The sequence below is a fragment of the Salvelinus namaycush genome, chromosome 14 (genome assembly GCF_016432855.1).
Source record: "Salvelinus namaycush isolate Seneca chromosome 14, SaNama_1.0, whole genome shotgun sequence".
Lineage (NCBI taxonomy): Eukaryota > Metazoa > Chordata > Actinopteri > Salmoniformes > Salmonidae > Salvelinus > Salvelinus namaycush.
Genome location: NC_052320.1, coordinates 5906864 through 5920444, shown reverse-complemented (window position 1 = coordinate 5920444; position 13581 = coordinate 5906864). Strand labels below are relative to the sequence as shown.

Genomic DNA, 13581 nt, shown 5'->3' with positions numbered 1-13581 from the left:
TGATTCTGCAGGTGGTGACCACAGACCACTTCTCAGTTCCTATGCTTCCTGGCTGATGTTTTGGTCACTTTTGAATGCTGGCGGTGCTCTCACTCTAGTGGTAGCATGAGACGGAGTCTACAACCCACACAAGTGGCTCAGGTAGTGCAGTTCATCCAGGATGGCACATCAATGCGGGCTGTGGCAAAAAGGTTTGCTGTGTCTGTCAGCGTAGTGTCCAGAGCATGGAGGCGCTACCAGGAGATAGGCCAGTACATCAGGAGACGTGGAGGAGGCCGTAGGAGGGGAACAACCCAGCAGCAGGACCGCTACCTCCGCCTTTGTGCAAGGAGGTGCACTGCCAGCGCCCTGCAAAATGACCTCCAGCAGGCCACAAATGTGCATGTGTCTGCTCAAACGGTCAGAAACAGACTCCATGAGGGTGGTATGAGGGCCCGACGTCCACAGGTGGGGGTTGTGCTTACAGCCCAACACCGTGCAGGACGTTTGGCATTTGCCAGAGAACACCAAATTCGCCACTGGCGCCCTGTGCTCTTCACAGATGAAAGCAGGTTCACACTGAGCACATGAGCACATGTGACAGACGTGACAGAGTCTGGAGACGCCGTGGAGAACGTTCTGCTGCCTGCAACATCCTCCAGCATGACCGGTTTGGCGATGGGTCAGTCATGGTGTGGGGTGGCATTTCTTTGTGGGGCCGCACAGCCCTCCATGTGCTCGCCAGAGGTAGCCTGACTGCCATTAGGTACCGAGATGAGATCCTCATACCCCTTGTGAGACCATATGCTGACACATGCACATTTGTGGCCTGCTGGAGGTCATTTTGCAGGGCTCTGGCAGTGCACCTCCTTGCACAAAGGCGGAGGTAGCGGTCCTGCTGCTGGGTTGTTCCCCTCCTACGGCCTCCTCCACGTCTCCTGATGTACTGGCCTATCTCCTGGTAGCGCCTCCATGCTCTGGACACTACGCTGACAGACACAGCAAACCTTTTTGCCACAGCCCGCATTGATGTGCCATCCTGGATGAACTGCACTACCTGAGCCACTTGTGTGGGTTGTAGACTCCGTCTCATGCTACCACTAGAGTGAGAGCACCGCCAGCATTCAAAAGTGACCAAAACATCAGCCAGGAAGCATAGGAACTGAGAAGTGGTCTGTGGTCACCACCTGCAGAATCACTCCTTTTTTGGGGGTGTCTTGCTAATTGCCTATAATTTCCACCTTTTGTCTATTCCATTTGCACAACAGCATGTGAAATTTATTGTCAATCAGTGTTGCTTCCTAAGTGGACAGTTTGATTTCACAGAAGTGTGATTGACATGGAGTTACATTGTGTTGTTTAAGTGTTCCCTTTATTTTTTTGAGCAGTGTATATAAAAAAAAAAAAATACATATCTTATTACTTAATTACTTACTTAATTATTCAGACCCTTTGCTATGAGACTCGAAATTGAGCTCAGCTGCATCTTGTTTCCATTGATCATCCTTGAGATGTTTCTACAACTTGATTGGAGTCCACCTGTGGTAAATTCAATTGATTGGACATGATTTGGAAAGGCAGACACCTGTCTATATAAGGTCCCACAGTTGACAGTGCATGTCAGAGCAAAAGCCATGAGGTCGAAGGAATTGTCTGTAGAGCTCCGAAATAGGATTATGCTGAGGCACAGATCTGGGGAAGGGTAACTGACAGTTCTTAACTATGTTGACACCATTTACCAGAATGCAGCAGCCACTACTCTCTTGATGCCATCTACCATAGTTTTATTACAGGTACAAATATTTGCATTTTATTTTTGTTGGTACTTTCTACCCCTTTTTCTCCCCAATTTCCAATTGGTAGTTAGTCTTGTCCTAACACTGCAACTCCTGTACGGACTTAGGAGAGGCAGAGGTCGAGATCCATGCATCCTCCGAAACACGACCCTGCCAAGCCGCACTGCTTCTTGACACACTGCTCACTTAACCCCGAAGCCACCCACACCAATTGTGTCGGACGAAACACCATATAATTGGCGACCGAAGTCAGCGTGCGTGTACGCAGACACCACAAGGAGTCGCTAGAGCGCGATGGTACAAGGACATCCTGGCCGGCCAAACCCTAACCTGGACGATGCGCCGCCTCATGGGTCTCCCGGTCACGGCCAGCTGCGACACAGCCTGGGATCGAACCTGGGTCTGTAGTGTATCCTCTAGCATTGCGATGCAGTGCTTTAGACTGCTGCGACACTCGGGAGGCCTGTGCAGATGTTTTTCATCGGCAGGGACTGGGAGACTAGTCAGGTTTGAGGGAAAGATGAATGGAGCAAAGTACAGGGATCCTTGATGAAAACCTGCTCCAGAGCGCCCAGGAACTCGGACGAAGGTTCACCTTCCAACAGAGCAACGACCTTAAGCACACAGCCATGACAACACAGGAGTGGCTTCGGGACAAATCTCTGAATGTCCTTGAGTGGCCCAGCCAAACCCCAGACTTGAACCCAATTGAACATCTCTGGATAGACCTGATGAAAGCTGTGCAGCAATGCACCCCATCCAACCTGACAGAGCTTGAGAGGATCTGTAAAGAAGAAGGGGAGAAACTTCCCAAATACAGGTGTGCCAAGCTTGTAGCGTCATACCCAAGAAGACTTGAGGTTGTAATCGCTACCAAAGGTGCTTCAACAAAGTACTAAGTAAAGGGTCTGAATACTTATGTAAATGTGATATTTCAGTTTTTATTTTTAATGCATTTAATAAACCTGTTTTTTGTTTTGTCATTAGGGGTATTGTGTGTAGATTGATGAGGATTAAAAAATATATTTTTTAGAATAAGGCTGTAACGTAGCAAAATGTGGAAAAAGTCAAGGGGTCAGAATACTTTCTGAAAGCCCTGTAAATTGGCATTCCACACGAGAAAGGTTGCCAAATCCTCGCCCATTACCGGTAACTTCAGGAGAGTAACGGTAGAATCTGCTAAAGCCAGCAGGAGCGAGAGGAGGATGGTCGGGTCAGGTTAAGGTTTTTCTCTTCTGATAATCTTAATCTCTGGCTTCCTCTTGAGTCATTTGCGTCTTATTTCATCAAACGGTGTGCTTTAAGCATCAGACAAGTTCATAGTTGATTTTATTATAACACATAGGGTGTGTTTAAAAAAAAAACACACCTTATGGGAAAAAAATACACATTTAAAAATGTTGACCAATCGATTGGTCGAAAGAACAGACGACTTTCGGTTGACCAACATTTTTTTTCTTCGTCGGGGACAGCCCTAGTGTTCATGAGTCTATTTTAGAAACCAGAAACTGTTTCAGTTATTCAGAGTACAGTATGTTATTGGCCATGGCCTTTTGTCCGTCATGGACAGTGCTGTCAAAGTGTTGTAATGAATTCCACCAAGATGCACATGAATTTGTATGGAGGTTGATTAACTTAACTAGGGGTTTGGTGGAGAGGACGTTTCCCATTGACTCATAGTCACTCCTTATATCTGTATGATCCAGGCTAACCTAAATATATTCTAGGCATGTGTGATCTTTAACCCAAGCATGGACTACCCTTGAGGAGATGAAAACTGCTCTCACAAATTCCTCTCACTGAAATCCATTCCGTATTGTGATTGCTTCTTAGAATTGGATCCTGAAAAGAAAATTTGAGTTCCGAGCATAATCTCTTTGATTGGCATGCGATATACATAATGTGATGTATGAGATATGTCCTTTGTTTTAGAGCGTACACTGTTCTGTATACTGCACTTCTTTGCATTTTGGAGGTCCCTGTGTGGCTGTTGGTAGAGCATGTTGCTTGCAACTCTAGAGTTGTGGTTTCGATTCCAATGGGGGACTAGTACAAAAATGTAAGCACTCATTACTGTAAGTCGCTCTAGATAAGAGTGTCTACTAAATGTAAAAAATTATAGTGCTTTAATCTCTCTCCAAAATAGTTAAACGTGACATCAGTCTCATTTTGCATAATAGTAAATTGTCCAGAATGAGACAATTGCTTTCCATAGCTTACAATAGCTGAGCTGTATGACTCAAGTAGTTGAACTCCCACACCGATGCAGAACCACCAGACTCCTGAATATGAAGTAGTAAGCGGTTAAGAGCATTGGGCAATAACCGAACGGTCGTTGGTTCGAATCCCCGATTAGTTAACTAATCTGTCAATGTGCCCTTGAGCAAGGCACGTTACTGTATTTTGTACTGTAAGTCGCTCTGGATAAGAGACAAATGTAGGCAGTGTGATAAACCTATTTCCTCCAATGTGCATAACCTTCTCAGTCCATTTTAGAAAGGAAGTTACCCAAGGACTGTTTCCCTGCTGAGATCATTCCCCGAAAAGTAATTTAAGCAGGTCCAATACCTACCACAAACCTATTATTCCATCCATTAAGTTATACTCCCTGATTGAGGCTTGGAAACGCCAGTCCCTGCCGTGGGTGTAATTAAGATCGTAATTTTGTACGTTCATTTATTAAATCTTATTAAGCCACTCAAGGAGCTTTTCAAAAAGGTCATATTTGAATAGGAGTTGTATAGGTCTTCCCAGCAGATGAATATAAAAGCTGCAATTTCACCCACACTAACTATCATTAATCATTGTTTACCATGGCTCTTTTAGGTAAGAATTTCTCCTCTCTTTTAGAATCATGACACAGCTAAAATGTACCCTTTCAAGCCACCTAAGCCACCCTCTCATTGGCAGCCGTATATATGCATACTACACTTAGAACTACCTTACAGGTGACACATAACATTACTGCCATCAGCAATGTGGTTTATGATTTAAAAGAAGTTGGGCTACTGGTTATTTTACTGGTCCTTTACAACAAATGTTATCTAACTGAGGTTTTAAAGAACTGACTGTCCATTGACTGTAGACCAAGATATCCGTCTATACTCCCAGTCCATTGACTGTAGACCAAGATATCCGTCTATACTCCCAGTCCATTGACTGTAGACCAAGATATCCGTCTATACTCCCAGTCCATTGACTGTAGACCAAGATATCCGTCTATACTCCCAGTCCATTGACTGTAGACCAAGATATCCGTCTATACTCCCAGTCCATTGACTGTAGACCAAGATATCCGTCTATACTCCCAGTCCATTGACTGTAGACCAAGATATCCGTCTATACTCCCAGTCCATTGACTGTAGACCAAGATATCCGTCTATACTCCCAGTCCATTGACTGTAGACCAAGATATCCGTTTATACTCCCAGTCCATTTCCAACACAATGCCTTAACCTGGATATTGACCTGTATGTATCTTCTCAGTTGCGCATTTGTTATAAAATTATATAATTTTTATTAATGTTTATTGTTTACGTAATATAACCATATACAATTTCAGTAGCAAATGTCTTAGACTGATGGGCTATGCCATACCCACAGCCTCCACAATGGATCAATCCACAATGGATCAATCCACTCAGACAGGCCTCCACAGTGGATCAGTCCACTCAGACAGGCCTCCACAATGAATCAGTCCACTCAGACAGGAACCACATCAGACAGGTCTTGTACACCGTGATTTTTATTTCATGCTACTGCCCGACTAAAGAAATCTCAGTCGACCAACAGCCTATCGAACAAACAATGGACCAGTCAACTAAATGGGGTCAGCCCTAGTGTGTGTCTCCTCTGTTTCAAGGTTGCGATGTGTCAACTATAAGGACTCAGAAGTGTCACTCATAGCTGCCATTGTCCCTATGTGTGCAGACTGGTGGTGTTTCTATGTGACCTTGTTAAACCAGATCCCTGCTAGGGTTTAGGGTGTTCCAGACTTATGATTCATTCAGGGTCAGCCCCCCCCCCCCCCCCCCCCCCCCCCCCAATAGATTAGCCGGGATCTAAACCCTATCCTCCCTCTCCTAAATTGCTGTGAGAGAGATTTAGGGGGGATTTCTGCCAGTTGAGTCCTGAAACCTGCAGCGTAGCCCTCAATCCGTGACCGGCTTGATGTGTTTGTGGGTGAATAATTTCTCCCTCTGTATGCCAAGCAAACATATTCCTCCTCTCTTTGGTTCCTCATTCCATCTTCCTGTGTTCCTCATAGCAAGCAGCTTTTATGCAATGCCCACAAGCAAGGAGGTTTTAGGCCTGATCCAGTGTGATTATTTTTGCAAAGCAAATCTAAAACCCAGCCTATGGCAATCAACAGTGTAATAAACATCCAGGTGACTATGTAAGATCATTCATCATAGACCACAAACGTACCCTCTACTTACTTCAACTTGATTCTCTGATAAATTAACAGTGTGAAGAATATTGTCTGGTATTTTGCCCTTTTGCATGCATTTTAGACAGGATGCTATAATGCACTGTCAGCCTAATCAAGCTAGACTTGTGATGGGTGTCTTTTCAGATCTAATAGGAAGTCTGCATGTATTTTTGTATTACTTTGCCAACCTATTTTATGCACGACAATAAGCTCTGTTGTACAATAGATAGAATTGTGAACTTTTTTAATTTTTATTGGCTACCTCAACACTCAGCATAATGGATTCCATAGTAAGGCTGATTGAATTGAAGTTCTGTTCACCTGGTTACCTGATCCTGAAGCCAAAGGAGAAAAGTTGGCATGCAGCTCCTTTGGATTTGGCTCTGCTGTATCCCACCAGATGGGCTGTCCTCTCACAGTTACCTTCCATAAACCAAACAATCAATCTGCTGCTGGGAGTTAGGTTAAGGGTTGGGCGATATCCAGATGTTCATACTGTTTCTGTACCTACCGGCGGATACGGTATTACCGAATGTGCACACAAGGGGGCACTATTTCTATTTTGTGGAAGCACAAAACAATTTAGTCAACAGGGATCTTGATCCAGGAGGGGGTTTGAATGTCTCTGCTGTAACCAAGAAGCTTCACGTTAACATCTAGCCACTTAGCTGGCAAGTTAACCACATTTTGAAATTATACGGTATAAACGATATATCGTCCAAGCCTACTTATGCTGTGGGTTTCTCATCTTTCCTCAAATGTAGGTTAATCTAAAGGAGTACTAGTTTGTCTCATCCTGGAGGAATCCTACGGTATACCACAGGTCAAGAAAGCACTTATTATCTCCTTTGAATGATTCGTTCCATACTGTTGTTCAAAGGCTGTTTCTGCAAGGCACCCACGATAGCTGTTTACTTTGTTGACTGACCAGAGTTATATATTTTAATGGGCTGCACTGCTAGGAGCAAACTATGGCTCCAGCAGACCCTGTTAGCTTTTAGAATTAGACTACAGGGCACTACTGTGAGCTCTCATAGCTCTGCCTTGACTAAGTCTGTCTCAATCTTACTGTCCTCTGACATGCTTACAAACACAGCGGCAACTTGGGTAGACAAATTATTCTTTGCATCTTGACTGGCTGGATCATCCCTTGGTATGGCAAATGCACCGCCCTCGGCCACAAAGCGCTACAGAGGGTGGTGCGGACGGCACAGTACATCACTGGGGCAGAGCTCCCTGCCATCCAGGACCTCTATATCAGGCGGTGTTAAAGGAAGGCTCAAAAAAATCGCCAAAGACTCCAGCCACCCAAGCCATAGACTGTTCACTCTGCCACGGTCTGACAAACCGTACCGGCGCATAGGCTCTCAGACCAACAGGCTCTGAGACAGCTTCGACCCCCAAGCCATAAGACTGCTAAATAGCCAGACCGTTAAATAGTCAATTATGGGACCCAAACCATCTGTACCAACTATCTTGCACTGACCCTACGCACACTCACTAGACTTTATAGACACCATATACTCACACACATACATACATACATACATACATACATACATACATACATACATACATACATACATACATACATACATACATACATACATACACACATACATACACACATACACACATACACACACACACACTGACAGTCCCATACAAACAAAACCCACAAACATTCACATTTACTACATACACACACACACTGACAGTCCCATACAAACAAAACCCACAAACATTCACATTTACTACATACACACACACACACACCGACATGACACACACACTTTTACACTCATCATATGCTGCTGCTACTCCGTTCTTTTATTTTACTCTTATTATTATCTAGCCTGATGTCTAGTTATTTTACCCTGCCTTCATGTACATACAGTTGAAGTCGGAAGTTTACATACACCTTAGCCAAATACATTTAAACTCAGTTTTTCACAATTCCTGAAATGTAATCCTAGTAAAAATATTTCCCTGTCTTAGGTCAGCTGGATCACCACTTTATTTTAAGAATGTGAAATGTCAGAATAATAGTAGAGTGATTTATTTCAGATTTTATTTCTTTCATCACATTCCCAGTGGTTCAGAAGTTTACTTACACTCAATTAGTATTTGGTAGCATTGCCTTTAAATTGTTTAACTTGGGTCAAACATTTCAGATAGCCTTCCACAAGCTTCCAACAACAAGTTAGGTGCATTTTGGCCCATTCCTCCTGACAGAGCTGGTGTAACTGATTCAGGTTTGTAGGCCTCCTTGCTCGCACACGCTTTTTCAGTTCTGCCCACAAATTGTCTATAGGATGAGGTCAGGGCTTTGTGATGGCCACTCCAATACCTTCACATTGTTGTCCTTAAGCCATTTTGCCACAACTTTGGAAGTATGCTTGGGGTCATTGTCCATTTGGAAGACCCATTTGCGACCAAGCTTTAACCTGACTGATGTCTTGAGATGTTGCTTCAATATATCCACGTAATTGTCCTGCCTCAGGATGCCATCTATTTTGTGAAGTGCACCAGTCCCTCCTGCAGCAAAGCACCCACACAACATGATGCTGCCACCCCCGTGCTTCACGGTTGGGATGATGTTCTTTGGCTTGCAAGCCTCCCCCTTTTTCCTCCAAACATAACGATGGTCATTATGGCCAAACAGTTCTATTTTTGTTTCATCAGACCAGAGGACATTTCTCCAAAAAGTACGATCTTTGTCCCCATGTGCAGTTGCAAACCGCAGTCTGGCTTTTTTATGGCGGTTTTGGAGCAGTGGCTTCTTCCTTGCTGAGGGGCCTTTCAGGTTATGTCGGTTATAGGACTAGTTTTATTGTGGATATAGATACTTTTGTACCCGTTTCCTCCAGCATCTTCACAAGGTCCTTTGCTGTTGTTCTGGAATTGATTTGCACTTTTCGCACAAGTATGTTCATCTCTAGGAGACAGAACACTTCTCCTTCCTGAGCGGTATGACGGCTGCGTGGTCCCATGGTGTTTATACTTGCGTACTATTGTTTGTACAGATGAACGTGGTACCTTCAGGCATTTGGAAATTGCTCCCAAAGATGAACCAGACTTGTGGAGGTCTACAAAAAAAAAAATCTGAGGTCTTGGCTGATTTCTTTTGATTTTCCATGATGTCAAGCAAAGAGGCACTGAGTTTGAAGGTAGGCCTTGAAATACATCCACAGGTACACCTCCAATTGACTCAAATTATGTCAATTAGCCTATCAGAAGCTTCTAGAGCCATGACATCATTTTCTGGAATTTTCCAAGCTGTTTAAAGGCACATTCAATTTTGTGTATGTAAACTTTTGACCCACTGGAATTGTGATACAATGAATTATAAGTGAAATAATCTGTTTGTAAACAATTGTTGGAAAAATTACTTATGTCATGCACAAAGTAGAAGTCCTAACCGACTTGCCAACACTATAGTTTGTTAACAAGACATTTGTGGAGTGGTTGAAAAGAGTTTTAATGACTCCAACCTAAGTGTATGTAAACTTCCGACTTCAATTGTATCTACTCACACACCTTATTATCTATTCTGATGCCTAGTCACTTTACCCTGCCTTCATGTGCGTATCTACCTCAAATGCCTTGTACCTCTGCACATTGATCTGGTACTGGTACACCCTGTATGTAGCTCCACATTGATCTGGTACTGGTACTCCCTGTATGTAGCTCCACATTGATCTGGTACTGGTACTCCCTGTGTATAGCTCCACATTGATCTGGTACTGGTACTCCCTGTATGTAGCTCCACATTGATCTGGTACTGGTACACCCTGTATATAGCTCCACATTGATCTGGTACTCCCTGTATATAGCTCCACATTGATCTGGTACTCCCTGTATATAGCTCCACATTGATCTGGTACTGGTACTTCCTGTATATAACTCCACATTGATCTGGTACTGGTACTTCCTGTATATAACTCCACATTGATCTGGTACTGGTACTTCCTGTATATAACTCCACATTGATCTGGTACTGGTACTCCCTGTATATAGCTCCACATTGATCTGGTACTGGTACTCCCTGTATGTAGCTCCACATTGATCTGGTACTGGTACTTCCTGTATATAACTCCACATTGATCTGGTACTGGTACTCCCTGTATATAGCTCCACATTGATCTGGTACTGGTACTCCCTGTATGTAGCTCCACATTGATCTGGTACTGGTACTCCCTGTATATAGCTCCACATTGATCTGGTACTGGTATTCCCTGTATGGAGCTCCACATTGATCTGGTACTGGTACTCCCTGTATATAGCTCCACATTGATCTGGTACTGGTATTCCCTGTATGGAGCTCCACATTGATCTGGTACTGGTACTCCCTGTGTATAGCTCCACATTGATCTGGTACTGGTACTCCCTGTATGTAGCTCCACATTGATCTGGTACTGGTACTCCATGTATATAGCACCACATTGATCTGCTACTGGTACTCCCTGTATGTAGCTCCACATTGATCTGGTACTGGTACTCCCTGTATATAACTCCACATTGATCTGGTACTGGTACTCCCTGTATATAGCTCCACATTGATCTGGTACTGGTACTCCCTGTATATAGCTCCATTCTTGTGTTACTATTTTAGATCTGCCATGAGCAGCAACTGCCAATGCAGTAACGTTGCCAAGGTGCCCAGACACTTGCCCCGATGCAGTTTTCGCAACGTTCCTAATTGGTCTTTAGAAGAGAGAACATATTTTTAATTGCCTGCGCGAAGCCAGAGTGAAGTGCATTACCGCTGATGCCCAACATTCAACCGCTGTGTTTACATGGCTGTGGCAACGGTTGACCAACCTGAACTGAAACAACAAGTGTTTTTTTTTCTGAAATGCTTAATAGAGAAATGTTTTTAGGGAGAATTGAATGACTGTCATATACTATGCTACCAAATTAGTTCTCTATTAGTTTCAATGTTTTGACCTTTTTAAAGCATTTTTATTTTAATGGTTGCTCTACAATGTAGAGAGCTTTGTGATTTTATGTCTGTAAATGAAAAACACTCTACAAATGCAATGCTCTACAAATGCAACTGGCCCCATGTTCTCCAGTTCTATGGCCTTCTGTCTTCTCTCTTTGTCTCTCTGCAGTGGTTGTGCTGTATGTGCAGGGTATCGGCACCAAAGAGTGGAGGGAGGTGAGTTGAAAAGGAAGTTCTATTTTCAGCCTTTTTTCATTTGCGTCTTGACTCGCTGTTCTGTTAAAGGTACTTATTCATACGATTAGGGGAAACGAAACCTTCCAGACTGAGACTCATGTTGTTCCATCTTCTTCTTGGTTTTTGGAGCTTATCCACCATCACTGAAATTAGGGGGCTGTGACGGTCATGGAATTTTGGATGACGGTTGTTGCCCAGCCAAATGACAAATGAAAACGCACATTCTCTCTTCTCCTCCATTGCTGACTGCATGTGCTGGCATAGAAATAGAATGGTCATCCTCATTCACGTTAATGATAGCAGGATGTAAAAGCAGGAAATGTACCCAACAATATGTGCTGTTATTTTTACAATTCAACTCAATTGAGAGGGAACAAGACAGGATAAGATAGGTTCAGGTAGTAAGATAGTGAACAAGATGAGCCAAAGTTTCCCCAGAGGTCTACAGCTCTAGAGGGATTCATTAAATATTCACACCTACACCATAGCTGATGGGGGATCTCTCTCTTTCGCTCTCTCTCTCGGCCTAGCCGATATTGTCCTTTTCTAGTCTGTCGGCTATCGGCCCTTCTCTGTCGGCTATCGGCCCTTCTCTGTCGGCTATCGGCCCTTCTCTGTCGGCTATCGGCCCTTCTCTGTCGGCCATCGGCCCTTCTCTGTCGGCCATCGGCCCTTCTCTGTCGGCCATCGGCCCTTCTCTGTCGGCCATCGGCCCTTCTCTGTCGGCCATCGGCCCTTCTCTGTCGACTTTGCCGATAGTCCCTCTACATAGCAAAACTGTTGCTATGCCAGCCACCACCGCCTAAGCCTTGAGCACTGCACAATGCCGAGGAATGTCTAGCTGGGAATATCATCAGCAGCAGCAGCAGCAGCAAGCCAGCTCATTCTCAAAGTGCTCTCTCTCTTTCTCTCTCAATCTATATCACTCTCCTTTCTCTCTTTCTCTCTCAATCTATATCACTCCTTTCTCTCTTTCTCTCTCAATCTGTATCTCTATCTTTCTGTCTTTTTTTTTTCTCTCTCTCTCTCTCTTTCTTCCCCTCTATCTTTATCTCTCTCGATCTCTATCGCTCCCTCTACCTCTCTTGAATTTCCTCTTCTTGCATTTCTCTTGAGAGAACCTTTATCCTAAAGCGCAGATCCAATTTAATCTCTGCCACGGTGCTGACGGTTTTTGTTTGTTTATATATTTAATAAGTCAACACTGCTTGACTAAAGAATGTCATTAAGGGCTTTGTCTGAGTCGATCCCCTTACAGCAAGACGTCTTCCACCAGCTTGTTCATTGCGACAGGGCTAATCAAAGAGAGGGCATAATTATAGGGTGGTAGGTAGCCTAGCGATCAGTGTTGGGCCAGTAACCGCTGGCTCGAATACCCGAGCCGACAAGGTGAAAAATCCATGTGCTCTTGAGCAAGACACTTAACCCTAATTTGCTCCAGGGGCACTGTCCTATGGCTGACCCTGTAAAACAACACATTACACAGCAGCTATCTGGTGTATGTGCCAAATAAAATACAGTACCAGTAAAAAGTTTGGACAGACCTACTCATTCAAGGGTTTCTCTTTATTTTTATTTTCCACATTGTAGAAAAATAGTGAAGACATCTCTGAAATAACACATATGGAATCATGTAGTAACAAAAAGTGTTAAACAAATCAAAATATGTTTTAAATTGAGATTCTTCAAAGCAGCCACCCTTTGCCTTAATGACAGCTTTGCAGACTCTTGGCATTCTCTCAACCAGCTTCATGAGGTAGTCACATGGAATGCGTTTCAATTAACGGTTGTGTTAATTTGTGAAATTTCTTTCCTTCTTAATGCGTTTGAGCCAGTCAGTTGTGTTGGGATAAAGTAGGGGTGGTATACAGAAGAAAGCCCTATTTGGGCTTTGAAAGTTTCTTCAAGTGCAGTTGCAAAAACCATCAAGCGCTATGATGAAACTGGATCTCGTGAGGACCGCCACAGGAAAGGAATACCCAGAGTTACCTCTGCTGCAGAGGATAAGTTCATTAGAGTTACCAGCCTCAGAAATTGCAGCCCAAATAAATGCTTCAGAGTTCAAGTAACCGACACATCTCAACATCAACTGTTCAGAGGAGACTGAGGGTATCAGGCCTTCAAGGTCGAATTGCTGCAAAGAAACCACTACTAAAGGACACCAATAAGAAGAGACTTGCTTGGGCCAA

The 13581-nt window shown here is 43.8% G+C and overlaps 1 pseudogene; it reads left to right on the top strand.

Moving 5' to 3' along the window:
* LOC120059573 overlaps window positions 1-13581 on the top strand; it is a 77324-nt pseudogene that overhangs the window by 5067 nt on the left and 58676 nt on the right.